Below are 14,978 nucleotides of genomic sequence, written 5' to 3'. Positions count from 1 at the left end.
GCTTCCTCATTCATTCCTGCAGTGAGTGTTCCTGTTACATCTCCAAAAATGAACATGACGCAAGGGGACAATTCATTTAACCATTCCATTCCTCCTTGTAGTGTTCCTCCTTTCCAATCATCTCCTATGACTAACTATCATAGTGTCCCGCCACCTTACTCTCAATCAATACCCTCTTTCAATAACATAATACCTCCATCACAATCTAACATGTCTAATTTGAACTCTTTGACTGAAGCGACCATTAACAATCTTGCACAAACTGTCTCTTCTTTACAGCAACAAATTGCCTCTATGAATTAATCTAAGTTTAGCGTGCCCACATTTGATGTTGCGAGCCCACTTTCTCTTGACATTGTTCGAGCTATCCCCCCTAAGCATGTTGAAATCCCGCAATTGGAGCTTTATAATGGTAAGGGTGATCCTCTAACACATGTTAAGACCTTTCAAACAATATGTATTGATTTTGCTCATGACCAAAGTTTGCTTGCAAAACTGTTTACTAGAACATTAAGAGATAAGGCTCTACAATGGTATTGCTCGTTGCCTTCTTATTCTATTACTTCTTTCCAACAACTTGCAAATGCTTTTATTCAACAATTTCAAAACAATATAAGTCCTAAAGTTACTTTGATTGATTTAATGCATTGTAAACAAGGTGTTAAAGAAAAAGTGACTGATTTCATTGGTAGATATAAGCATTTGTATGCTCAAATTTCTTTTCCAGTACCTAACAATGATATTCAAAGAATCTTTATTTCTAATTTACAAAAATATATTAGAGAAAAACTTCTGTTTTCTGAGTTTACTTCTTTCCAACAATTGTGTGCAACTCTTCACAATTATCAACTGACTGTGAGTCAAATGGAACAAGAAAATCCTATGGCTCTGAGTGATAAGGGTGATAGTAGTCAACAACCATTTGGGAAATTTAAACCGAACAGAGAAGTCATTAAGTTCAATGAAAACATCATCAACAACAATGTGAATACAGCATCAGGTGTGCCTCCTATTTCTAAGTTTTTCAAGAAAGAAAGAAAGTTTACTCCTTTGAATGAATCATTGCATAGTATTATGAATAAGTTATTGGAACAAAATGTGCTCACTCTTCCTCCTATAAAGCAAATAGATCCTACAAAGATTAATTCACCCTATTTTGATAACAAATCTTTTTGTCAATTTCATCATCAACATGGGCATGATACTGAAAAATGTTTTGCTTTAAAGGGTAAAATTCAAGATTTGATTGATAATAATACTATCTTTGTTTCTAGTGTGAATGATAAAGGCAACACATCTGTAGCTCCTCCTAACCAAAATCTTAAGATTTTTACTGATCCATTACCTTCTCATACCTCTAATGTGATTGAGACTAATGATTCCTCTTTTTCACCTGATAGTCTTGTGTCTATGACTCTGAATGTGATTAACTTTGTGGAACAACAGAAAATCCCTAAAGAACCTTCCATCACATTTGATTCCAGTGAAACTATCAAGGCACCTAATGGTCCTTTATATATAGTTGCAAAAGTCAAGAATACACCTTGCCGTAGAGTGCTTATTGATCCTTCTTGCATGGTTAATGTCATTACTAAAGAATTTCTTTTTACTTTGCAATTGAATCAAGTGATCTATGATAAAACAAATGTGGTTGTGAAATTATTTGATGCATTTTCTTCTCCTGCAATTGGTTCTATTACATTACCTATTGAGGTCCATAACAAACCCCTTGATGCAGACTTTGCTATTATTCCATCATCCGAACAATTTCGTGTGAAGCTAGGCTATCCTTGGCTATCTTCCATGAAAGCTATTGCTTCTCCTATTCACAAGTGTTTGAAATTTCCCCATAATGGTGAAGTTGTTACTGTCAATCATAGTCTCTTTAAACCAGCTGAAAGAACTTCTAGCGTTCCTATTGATTATTTTTGGCCTAAAAAATTTCAATCTCTTCCACCGCGGAGTGATCATCTTTTCAAATCTTATCAAAAGTGGAAAAAAGATATGATCCTATCTCTAAGTGAACCTAGAACACCCAAACTTGATATTCCTAACATTCTTGAGAAGGAAGTTCTTCCTTTGAAAGATAAAACTAATGTCTTTCCTCAAGAAGATTCCCAACCCATCCCTACGAATGTGACTATGTCTATATCTAATAAACTTCCTAAAAGTAGACCTATACCTCCTCATCATGATGGACTTGGTCTCCTTCCAAAACCAAATATTCCTCCTTTATATGGAGCAGTTCCTCCTCCTTCCTCTTATAGAGAGAAGAGACCTTCCTCTTCTCCTATTATTCAACCTAAGAGACCACAACCTAAACACCCAAGTGATAAGGATGAGAACATTCCTCCTCCTCAATCTTCTCAACTTCCTACTAAGACTAGATGAAATCGTTCTGCACGTGAACGCCAACGAAAGTGTCATCTTAGAGCTCAGGCAGCTGCTTCTCAAACTTTGCAATCCCCAAAAACACCTTCAGCTAGTATTATTCCATTTTCTCCTCAGCCAAAAATTGAGCCAAAATCTCCTAAACATAAGATGCATGATGGTCTTGATCCTATGTGAGTTAAAGATCCTATTTTTATAAATCTTGATGATGATATAGATGAAAATGTTATTCATAATGAAAATGTTACTCCTCTTTCTTCTGATAGTGAATATGAATATGTTGATGTTGATAACCATTTATCTAACGCATTTTCTAAAGCACTTATCCTAGCTCCTAGACAAGAACAACGTGGCGTGGAACATGAACATAGCCCTTGTTTGGATCTTGTGATAGCTCCATCTACTGTGTTGGATGTTCCTCCTCTAGTGTGTTTTCTGCCTTGCTGAAATATTGATCAGCAAGATCAGGGGGTGGATGACGTGCTAGACTAGTTACATTAGCATAGCAGACTCTCTCCTCCTCTTTTGATCTCTTTTGTTACTTCTTCTATGTGTTATTCTCATTCTTCTATTTGTTGTCCTTAGTGTTGTCTACTTGAGGACAATGCAAAGCATTGAGATCTCTCTTGGTCTCTCTCATGTTGACTCAAAAGACACATGTGTTCCCTTCTTCTAGGTGACCTTCCTTGATTGGGGAATGAAGAACAATTATGCATACATACATATGATATACATGAATTATCATACAACATACTACCCCCAAGGAAAGTGAAGTCACCTTGTGCTTTGTGTTTTGTGTCTATTATCCTTGGGCTTATCTCACACTTGGGGGCTAAATCCTTGTGATAACGTGCTCCTTTCCCTTCTCATTTCCTATATGTATCACTACCTTAAAGAAATCACCCCCGATGAGGCATGTGCGATCGCTTTAACGTAGGGGGGCATAGACCCCGTTCATATCTCTTCAAGATACTTGAAAGTTTCTTGGCGAACTTAGCTTGGCCTTGAAAATTTTTGGTATTTTTCTTGCATGACTCATAGTGAGGGAACCTTACTACTGATAGTCATGGTTCTCCCTCATGATCTTCCCTTTTACTTTGTCAATCGAAGTCGTAAGATCCTTAGTCCACTAGGGGCTTGGTGTATCTTGCCTCCTTGACGTGGTGAAAGTCTTTCAATGTTGTTTCCTTGTACTTTACCAGAAGTATGGGCGTACGCTTATACTCCCGCTAAAGTGGGGGCTAAATGTAGCATCCTTAAATTGTGACACTTGCAATTTCGACTGCATTTGGGTCTTCATGATGGTGGCGCAACGTTGAACCTGAATGGAGACCCCAAAACCTGCTTGCGACATCAAAAACTGCATATTTCTGCACCTTGGCCTGATCCTCCTTGCACCCTGCTGTCTCGGGAGGTGGGACCATGGCGCCTAGCACCCTGGTCCCTCAGGACCATGGTGCCTAGCACCCTGGTCCCTCAGGACCATGGTGCCCAGTGCCCTGGTCCCTGACCCTATTTTGGGCCTGGTCTCTTGTTGGGCATCGGGTCTTTAAGTTTGCAATTCAGAAAACAATGCTTCTAGGTCAGCCTAAGGTCAAAAAAATCAGTCTCCTAACCCTAATTGACAAGTATATAAACTACTTTTTCTCTCCTAGAAAGGGAAGAAGGAAATAACCAAGAGCAATATGCGGAAGCGATATTCAAACATTCAAACATTCAAGCATTCAAGTATTCCTTCAAGCAATTGAGCATTCTAAGTCTCCATTCAAGGCTAAGTGTTGCATTCAAGACAAGGATTCAACCATTGAAGAGGAGATCACCTACAACATACAAAATACAACATCATTACACCTTCGCATGTAAGAATACAAACATTCTTACAACAAGGTATTAGTACTTGTTTACATTACAAACATTTACATTTACAACATTCTCATTTCTTGGTTAATTCCAAAACTGGGGTTTGACCTAAAGGCAAACCCCTAATCCCTAACCCCCCAATCATCCTCTCTTTTTTGTGTGTAGGTTGTAGGTATGCAGCTGTAATTCAAGATCTGGAATCCTTGTACAGAGACGAATAGATCCACCTTTGTTTCGCGGATTTTTCGGAGGACCGTGTGCACTCCGGGCGCCATCGTCCCATCAACTTTTGCTCAAATTTGCAGAACAACATCGTCTTGACATTTTACTGCTAATTTCAGGTCCATAGCTTCATCCTGTATCCCTATCTCCATCTACAAGTGAATCTTTCTTACTTTACATGCATTCCTAGTTCAATCATTCTATCTACATTCTTTACAAAAGAGGGTATCCTTGATGTCTTAACCCTTGAAACTCATTTAGAATCCATTCTTGCATTGTGTGAGATTGGATCTTGTGGGTTTCAACCCCTCTTTTGAATGTAAAGTCTCTCCTAAGTGAAAACCGTCAACCCTAGTGACCCTCCTTTCTCTCTCCTCGGAGTGGGGGGGGGAACACCTAGGGTTCGATTTTTCTGCTTTACAGTTATAAAAGGTTAAAATATTGTGATATAGTTAGAACACCAATTCACCCCCCCCCCCCCCCCCCCTCTCAGTGTTATTGGGTTCATTGCATTCCAACAATTGTTATCAGAGCCTGGTACCTCAGAAGAAGTTAAACAACTTGAGGAAGATCCTGAAACCAGAATCATTGAACATGGCTATGAATAAGAAACTTGAGATGGCAGTTGAGAACTATGATGCTGAAAGGATGAAGAACTTGAAACTGCAAGATGAATTGAATGAAATGCTCATGAAGAATGAAATACAAGACCTGACTATGAGGTTATCAAAATATATTGAGGATAGAAAGAAGAAGGAAGAAAATCTTGCTATTTCTTTGAAGAACAAATTTGATGAATATGGCAGATTGACTCATGAAAATAATATGTTGAGAACTAATTTGGCACATTCCTGAAATAATGAACAAGAGCTTGAAAGACAAATAACTACTCTGAGAGATGATCTGACTATTGCAAGTGAGTATAAAGAAAAATTCAAGATTAGTACTGCACAGTTGGATGATTTATTAAGAAGACAAAGGCAAAATGAAGATTCTAGAGGACTTGGATTTTTACAAGGTGAAAGCTTTGGTACTGCAAATGAAGAATAGTCAACTGGTATGCAGAACTCATCAAAACTGGGGAAATTGGTAAGGCAATCTAATGCTTACAAATTCAATGGTATATTTTTTGTGTGTAATAAATTTGGGCATATGGCTAGACAATGTAGAAATAGAGAAAATCAAAACTACAATTTTTTTCCTAGTCAATGCACAAATTGCAAGAAATATGGTCCTAAGTCTTCTCTACAAAATGAATGTTAAATGTCATAGATGTGGAAAGTTTGATAATTTGGCTAATCATTGTAGATCAAGGAAGGACACCGGATATGTCAAAGCAATTCAAAAGAACAATGTTACATGTTATGCATGCAACAAAATAGGTCATATTGCTAAGTACCGTAGAAGCAAAACTATACCAGTTAGCAATGATAAAGAAAATGAGAAGGGAAAATAGAAGGTAGATGAAATACAACAAGATCGCACCAAGAGATGGGTTAGAAAATATGAAGGACCAAGTGGAGATGCAACAACACCAGTAACACCAGTGGTAGAACAGAGCATTCCTCCACCGATAGGAAATTCCATAGATAACTAAGGCATAAGCCTTAGGGGTTGGCAAACTCATTGCAAATATTGCAAATTCCCTGGAGGAGATCTAAAGAGATCTAGAGAGTTGTGTTCATCATTGATGAAGGTTCACCCGACATACTGTGAAACCGATATCTGGTAGGGTAGATCATGAAGCATTTATGACAAAGAAAGATTAGGGGTTATTCACTGATAAAAAGGGAAAGTGGATTCATTTTCACTCACCCAGTATTCAAGCATTCAAAGAAAAGTAAAGGAAATTTTTAGGTGATTTAGAGCGAGCAAAGGCATTCAGTAAGGATTTCTAGCGGTTATCTGAAAGGCACTCAATCTTCCAACCAACGTTCACTTTTAGGTATTCTTTGAAATGGAATCCGGATCTTCAACTCCTACTTTCATTGCAAATCCCACTGTTGTCAAAGTTAAGGATAGGTTGAGACCCATCTTCAAGGAGGTTCCCCTGACAGCCAAGAAGGAAGACTTCGCAGTAGCATTCTCTAGGGTTCCCGACGATGTGATGTATGTTGAAGATGTAAGGGCATACATTCAATGCACCTTGGAGGATCTAGGCACAAAGGAAATAAAGGGTATGTATCAATCTATGATACTAGGAAGTTCCAGAACAATCAAGTCAGAATACAAAGCTATTGAGGATCTAGGGTTAACCGGTATCCTATACATACTGAAATTCAAAGATGAGGTAATCAAATATGTTCTGAGCAAGGTTCACAATGAGTTCATCTGGCTGGATTGGCCCTACATGATCACAAAGGAAGCTATTCAAGCAGTCACCGACTTACCCAAGGTCGGACAAGAACCTAGCAAGAAGATCTCTAACATAGAGGTTGAGAAACTCACCAGTGCAACCCATGATAGCAGATCAATGAGGATCAACACAATCACCAACATTGATGTGAAGTTTGCAAGCACGATAATCAGTTATACGGTAGCTCAATCTAGTTAATTGAATTATGTTGCTAGTTCTTGCATCCATGCTACATATCAGATGCTGAGGATTATGTAAAATATGATTTATGTGAATGGTTGAGGAGTGAATTGATGTTGAATCTTGGAAAGATCAAGGGAGTTAAGAAAGGAACCTTTAGATATGGAAATCTCATTGTTTATCTAATGTTTTAGTTCATAAATGAGCTACCTAGTCAAGGGAAGAAGCATTGGGCTCATGACATACCGATAGGTATGAAAATCAAGGAAGCAATCACTGGTCTTGGTACCGGTAGAGATGAAAAAATTTGGGGTTATTTCAAAACATTTTAGGAAATTATGAGACAGAGGGAGAGAATATCAAAGCACATTATGGAAAAATACTCCACTGATATCTGTTTTAGGGTGAAGACTGATGAAACACTTATGGAGATAGTAGAACCTAGGACCATATGGGTCACTAAGATTGGATATGAGGTGGATGATAACATTTTGAAACTTTATGCAAAGATGATGCTAGAAGCTCCATTGGATGACAAAACTAGATATTTTGGCACTGCAGAAGAAAAGGCTCTTGAAGTCAAGACTGGCTTCAACAGGAAGAGAAGAGAGAAGAAAATAGATAAGATGTCTGCATATATACAGAATGTAATTCATAAGATTTATACATAAATGGGTTTTGGATCCAAACCAACAGCAGAACTGGTAGTGGTTAGTGCTCCAGAGGTGAAGAAGCATGAAACTTTTGTTTCTCCTATCACTTATGATTCAGATCTAGAGGACAACCAACCTCTAGCATTTAGAAGGGTACAGAGGAAGAAAGTAGACCAGCCTCCGGTAGAGGAAAAGAAGGTGAAGCCAAGGAGGAAGCTTGTAAGAAAGGCAACAAAACCTACTATACCCTTACCTCTAGCAAAGAAACCTATTCAAAAGATGCAGCCTACTCCATCCACTCTGGCAACCCCCAGCAAAAACAAGAAGAGTGATGATGTTACTGAATTTGGTAAGGCTAAAATGACCTATGCTTAATTGATTGATGAAATAACCAAGGATGGAATTTTGAAGAATGTATCCATTTATTATGAAGATTTAGAGGATAATGAGAAAAATGAGATTGAAGAGGAAATTTTGTTACACATAGATATATATAAGAAATCCTTAGTAGAAATTTTGAAGGAAATTCCTCTATCACTATATATATAAGAAATCCTTAGTAGAAATTTTGAAGGAAATTCCTCTATCACTATACAATAAATTAGATGCTAGAAGACTTGACACAATCAAGAGGGATAGAGAAATTAAGGAAGTAGAACTTTTGAGTATGTGTGGTTCAATAAACAATAAGGAAATGAAACGATGCATTGATGTTGCAAATAGGATAGTTTTTAGTAGAAAACCCTAACAAATAAGCTTAATGATAGGCAGAGTTAATGAGGTTATAAATGAGACCAGAGATGGTTGGACCAAATTCTTCCAAAAGAATCAAAACTTTCTCACCTCCTGTGAAGAATATGTAAAAGCAACAACTTCCACCATCCCGGATAGATCTAAAGGGAAAGGTATTTTGGGTTGTTCAGTTCCAATTTTGAAAAACCTGACAGTAACTATAAGTATACAGTCACCACTGATAGTAAAGGAGAGTGTACAGTCAATATTGGCAAAAAATATTTTTGAAAGGGAAAGGTATTTTGGGTAGTTCAGCTCCAATTTTGAATAAACTGGTAGTAACTATAAGTATACAGTCACCACCGACAGTAAAGGAGAGTGTACAGTTAATATTGGTAAAAAATATTTTTGAAAGGGAAAGGTATTTTGGGTATTTTAGCTCCAATTTTGAATAAACCGAAAGTAACTATAAGTATACAGTCACCACCGACAGTAAAGGAGAGTGTACAGTCAATATTGGCAAAAAATATTTTTGAGCAAGGCAATGTATAGGGTATTGACAATATTGTAGATAATACTCCACTAACAGTAATTGATACTGCACCAAGTGGAAAAGCCACCAATGCTAAGGATGATAAGGTAAAGGGAACTGAGACTATACCGACAGTTAATATTGATTCCCCGACAAAGGTTTTGGCAATTGACACTTCTCAAGCTGAGAAGAAATCAATCACTGAGATGAGTCCTGGTGAGTTAATGATGATGGCTACTCAGAAGCTAATAAAGGAGGGATCAACAGATAAAGGAATAATAGATCACTCAATCACAGTTTTACATAGACTAATTCCTAATTGTAAGATTGAAAATGAAGTAATCCCTTTTGGCAAGCTTAAGGCATTAACTGAGCATATATCTAACAACTTTCAATCTTTGAGGCAAATTTCAGACCGACAGGCACTTGAGAGATTTACTATGGCTAAGAGAGCCACTTTTGATTAGATTATTGAAATAGAGAAGAAAAAAATTGAATGAAAATTGATTCTTATTGAGAATTGTTTGAAACAATGTACAAATATCTATAGGGTATGTTGTAACATTGAAACTCTTACAGAAAATGTAGATAGTAGATTAAAGGAATTACATGATAAGATAGCTAACATTGCAAATTATTTTCATGGATTGACTTCACTAAAAACATCTGTTGATGGTCAAATTTTATCTTTGGAGAACCAAATTTTTTCTCTTGAAAAGGAGAGAGAAAAGATCATTCAAAGAGCAAGGAGTTTTAGAGGATTGGTGAGTCCACGATTGGATTCACTCGGTGTACATAAGAGATAATGTATTGATATGATTGCTAAACTAACACTGGCAGAAGTCTAAGAGAAGGAAACACTTGTACACTTACTGAGTGGACTGGTATCCATATCTGAAACTTTCAAATCCATCTGGGATACATATTTGCAGTTGTTGGACAAGGCATACCCAAATTTTTTAAAATTGGTTAAGCTTCGGTAAATTATTTTGCATAGATTCTTTTGATTCTTTCACCAGTCTTTGGCATTGATGCTAAAGGGGGAGTGTATAATGTGAAAAATATTAGATAGAGTGTATTTCTCATAGGGAGCATGTGTCGTACTTCAGTTGAACTGACAGGGAATCCATTTTTCACATGAGTGTTGCCATCAATGTCAAAGGGGGAGATTGTTGGAAATTGACACTCATTGGATTCATATGTTTTCATTGATGGCAATAGGATTCTATATGGCATCAAGATTCCATAGAAGTCATATACCGACATTTGGAGGCAGTCACTGGCAGACATTGACATTGGAGAAATCAAGGTCGACACCAGCATGGACACTGGTACCGACATCTAGCACTTCAGGGAAGCCAACATCAAGAAGTTTTATTTGTAAAATCATTTTCTAATTAATGTATAAGGCTGGCATTGTATATATTTTGTATTGTAAGCCGACATAAGGCATATTGTTTGTAAAGGGTATATAGGTTAGTTTGTTGGGTCATTATGATATGATAGAGATGAGAATAGGATTATGGGTATATGTGAAGGACATGTATGTAGACCATCTATATGTGAATGTTATATCAAGCAATGATCCATAGATGTTTTATAAGGCATTCTTGGAGAGAAGGAGATACCGGTAGAAGGTTCAGGGTTTATGAACCGGTACAGAATAGAGCTTTAACCAGAACTCTTTTTGGCATTGTAGATGCACTTTGTGAGTTTTCCAATACTATTTTATTTCAGCAGAAGCTTGTAGTCAGTGAGACTCTTTTGTGTTCAGTAGTGTGCTTTAGGAAGTGTACCTTCCAACATGTGTAGGCCCCCATGCTATGTAATATCTTTCATATGGCCAGTGAATTGATATTGTGGGTCACAAATCCCACTGTGGTTTTTCCTCTTTGAGGTTTTCCACGTACAAATTTTGTGTTATGATTTTCATTCATGTGGCTGGTTTATTTGGTTCATGTTATATGTTTCTTTATTTATTGGTTTATATGTGTATGTTATAAAAGGTTAAAATCTTGTGATACTAGTAGAACACTGATTCAACCTCCCCCCACCCCCCCCCCCCTCTTAGTGTTCTTGGGCTCATTGCATTCCAAAAAATATACCTTAGATCTACAATTGATGATGATGCAATGCTCTTTGAATTTAATCACAAAAGTTGTATTTAATTTCATGACAAACACATGGACATTGAAAAACCTAATCACATACACATGCTTGCATGAACATTGATGTAACTTTTCTAAACAATGCTTGAATGATGAGTACGCATCCTTGAATATTTGAAAATGGTTGATGATGAGTGCTTCATAGATGCACAAGTAATAGGGTATATGATTTATGTCAAAATTAATTGATATGATGTCTTTATATAGGGTTTCCTAGGTAAATTATCAATTAGGATGACCTCCAACAGTCATGTGTAGCCCCAAGAATCAAATGCTATCAGGGAGATAGAGAACCTACCCCATTTAAAATTGGGGCCCATTGAGAGGGACTGAGAGAGGGGATGGAGATAGGACACACTAAAGTAGGAACACAAACATGAGGTACAAATTGGATTGGTTACAATTTATGATGCTACACTTAGACCTTACTCCTAAAATCATTCTTGAATTGCTATCACAAGAACACAAGAAATCACATAAAAAGAGAAAGAGCATGCATCAAATTATGAACCATCATCCACCAATAACAAAGCTACAATCTCATGGGTAAGAGATAATAGAGAGGACATGGATTCCATGGGCTAGTAAGTTGTGTTATACTAGGTGATCCATGTTGGGGAGAAGACTCAAAATAGTCTGGATATGTTTTGCTAGTTCCAATCATCCTACTAAATATGTTGTTGTCTAGTTTGAGGAGTTAATCATCTTGTATAAGACTTTTTTTTGTCTAGTTTTGAGCATGCAACAACCTATATAAGACATGGAATGAAAATAAAAATGTCTAGTTTTGGGAACATCTCATATAAGACTTTGTTTTATCTGGTTTTGAGAATGTATACCCCATACAAGACAAATATATGCCTGGTTTTCAGAACAACTTGTGTAAGACTTTGTTTTGTCTATTTCTGAGAATGTACACCCCATATAAGACATAAAAATATTGCATCTAGTTTTGGGAACGAAGCGAATCATATAAGATTTTTTTTTATTTGGTTTTGAGTTTGAACACCCCATGTAAGACATGCAAAATATAGTACAAAGAGGGTGATATACTATGCTCCCCCTTAACATAATAACATAGTCTTATGTTGATGTCTTAAGAAATATAGAAACAAGGATACACACCTTCAATACCAAGGAGATGTTGGGATCCAAGAACACTGAGAGGGAGGGTTGAATCAATGTTTTGCCGATAAGCTAAGATTTTATGCTTTTATAACATACACATATAAACCGGTAAATGAATAAAAATATAACTTGAAGCAAATAAATCATCCACACGAATGAACACCATAACACACAAAATTTATATGTGGAAAAGCTCAAAGAGGAAAAACCATGGTGGAATTTGTGACCCACAATATCAATTCACTAGCCATATGAAAGATATTACATAGAGAGGGGGGCTATACATGCAGGAAGGCACACTGCCTAGAGCACACTGCTCATCACTAAACAGTCTCACTGACTACAAGCTTCTGCTGAAGTAAAACAATAATAATGAACTCACAATATGCATCTGCAATGCCAAAAAGAGTTCCAATTATAGCTCTGCTCTATACTAGTTCATAAACCCTTAACACTTCTACTGGTATCTTCTTCCATCCAAGAATTCCTTACAAAAATTCTACAGATTATTCCATGATATATCATTCACATACAAATGATCTACATACATATCCTTCGCATAACATAGTTATATAGTCTCCTATTTCATCTACATACTCTATATCCTTACATCATATCATAATGACCTAACAAACTGACCTATATACCCTTTACAATCAATATGCCTTATGTCGCCTTACAATACAAAAGATATACAATGTCGACCTTATACAATAATTACAAAATGATTTTACAAATAAAAATTTCTTGATGTCGGCTTCACTGAAGTGTTGGATGTTGGTGCCAGTACCAGTTGTAAACCTGGATACCCAATTTCGGTGTCTGCTGGTGAATGCCTCCTAATGTCGGTATATGAATTCCATAGAATCTAGTTGCCATCAATGACAATAAATGAATCCAATGAGTGTTAATTTCCAATAGGAGATATCCTTTTAGGCAACAATTTTCATAAATCCAAGTTAAAGATGTATTACTATTACAAGCAAGGATAAGATAGTTGAAAAAGAGATATCTTGCAACAAGTGTAAAGGAAATCCTTAGAGGAGAAGAGGTCTTTTCTCAAATAAATCTACCTCCAAGAGGATATTTTTGAACCAAAATAATATTGTTGAACAAAAGAGAGGAAGGAGAACAAGAATGCATACCTTCCCCCTATTACTAGGCAAAAGGGATTCTTGATGAAGGATGACACACTTTTGACACAAAGTAAAGGGTTTTTTTATAATAGATATATATTACCAAGTGTAGAAAAGGTTCTAGACAAGGATACACACCTCTTGTATAAGAGATAATCCTTGAGTAAGCAAACAACTTCACACCAAGAATGACATCGTATCATAAGAAAACACCACTCAACAAAGGAAAAATCGATCCTTAGAAAGGATAGGAAATATCAATGCCTCCTAAGCGTAGGGACCATGAGAAGGATTACATGACTTCCAAGAAGAAATTTATTCATGAGAGATGTACCATTTCAAGAAAGGGATAGGTCCTACCCAAGGAACACACATGTGTTGGCAAATGCACACTGCAATGAGATATTGTAGGTGATTGAAGGTATTATCATTGATGGCAACCTTACAATCATGTGATACTGGCAGACAGACACCGACACCGGCACTGACAGACTCTACACTGGCATACAAAACACCGGCATTGAAAAGGAAAAACACCAGCACCCTGGCCGACAACAATTTTGTGTTAATGTATTTTATAATTTATTGTAAAATCTTTTGTAAGCCGACATGGCGGATTGTAATATGACTCATATATGTATGAGATCATTGTAGATTATTTTAAGAAGAGGTATGATGCGAAAGATAGAAGGTAGTAGACCTATTATGCAAATTATTGGATAAGGGTTTATGTATGTAGCAGAGCTTATACCGGTACTGAATCTCACATAGCAGATGCTATTCTGAAGTAGTAAAAGACATTAGATTAGTATAATCCCTTTTTGTAAGTCAGTGTGACTTCTTTTGTAACTGAGCAGTGAGCTCTAGGCACTTGGCCTTCCTACATGTGCAAGCCCCTGTTGTAGCAGTAATATTCTCTTATTGGCTAGCAAGTGAATATTGTGGGTCACAAATCCCATCGAGGTTTTTCTCACACCGGGTTTCCTCATTAAAACATTATGTTATGGTGTTTTTCATGTTGTGGTTGTTACTCTTATTTGTTGCATTATTTCTGGTTTACCGGTACACAATTTTAATATGCTTTTCATGTTATAAGTTAAGAAATTATTATTACCGGTCAGATACTAGTTCAGCCCCCCTCTTAGTATCTTTGGGAATCCTAAAAACATGTACTCACTTGAAGGATGATTCTATGCAAGAAAGGACATCATGTTCTAAAAAATGCAACTCTTAAAGGAAAGAAAGAGGAAAGAGAGAAAATTATTCTTGCCCCCCAAGCATAGAGACAAAAATAAATAGAGTATCATGTTGCTCACTAAGTATGTTTGTGCATGAAATTGTACCGCCATGAATGAAAATGAATCCCCACTAGGTATGCTAACAATGTTACATAGTGAGAATAAACATAATAGGGACTTAAGTGTTATTTGAAATGATCATAAGAAATATGTCATTCATTGTCACATGTTAATTTTATGATACCTAAATCAAAATATTGTTGTATTTTAGTTTGCAAAGCTTGAAATTCATTAGTAGAATGGCCATGGATTTGATGATACTTTCAAAAGGAAGAATTGTGTTGATTTTTCTTATGATTCTTTCTTTGATTTATTAAAGGGA

The sequence above is a fragment of the Cryptomeria japonica genome, chromosome 7 (assembly GCF_030272615.1).
Source record: "Cryptomeria japonica chromosome 7, Sugi_1.0, whole genome shotgun sequence".
NCBI lineage: Eukaryota > Viridiplantae > Streptophyta > Pinopsida > Cupressales > Cupressaceae > Cryptomeria > Cryptomeria japonica.
The sequence above is the reverse complement of the archived record's forward strand: the minus strand, read 5'-3'. Positions refer to the sequence as shown.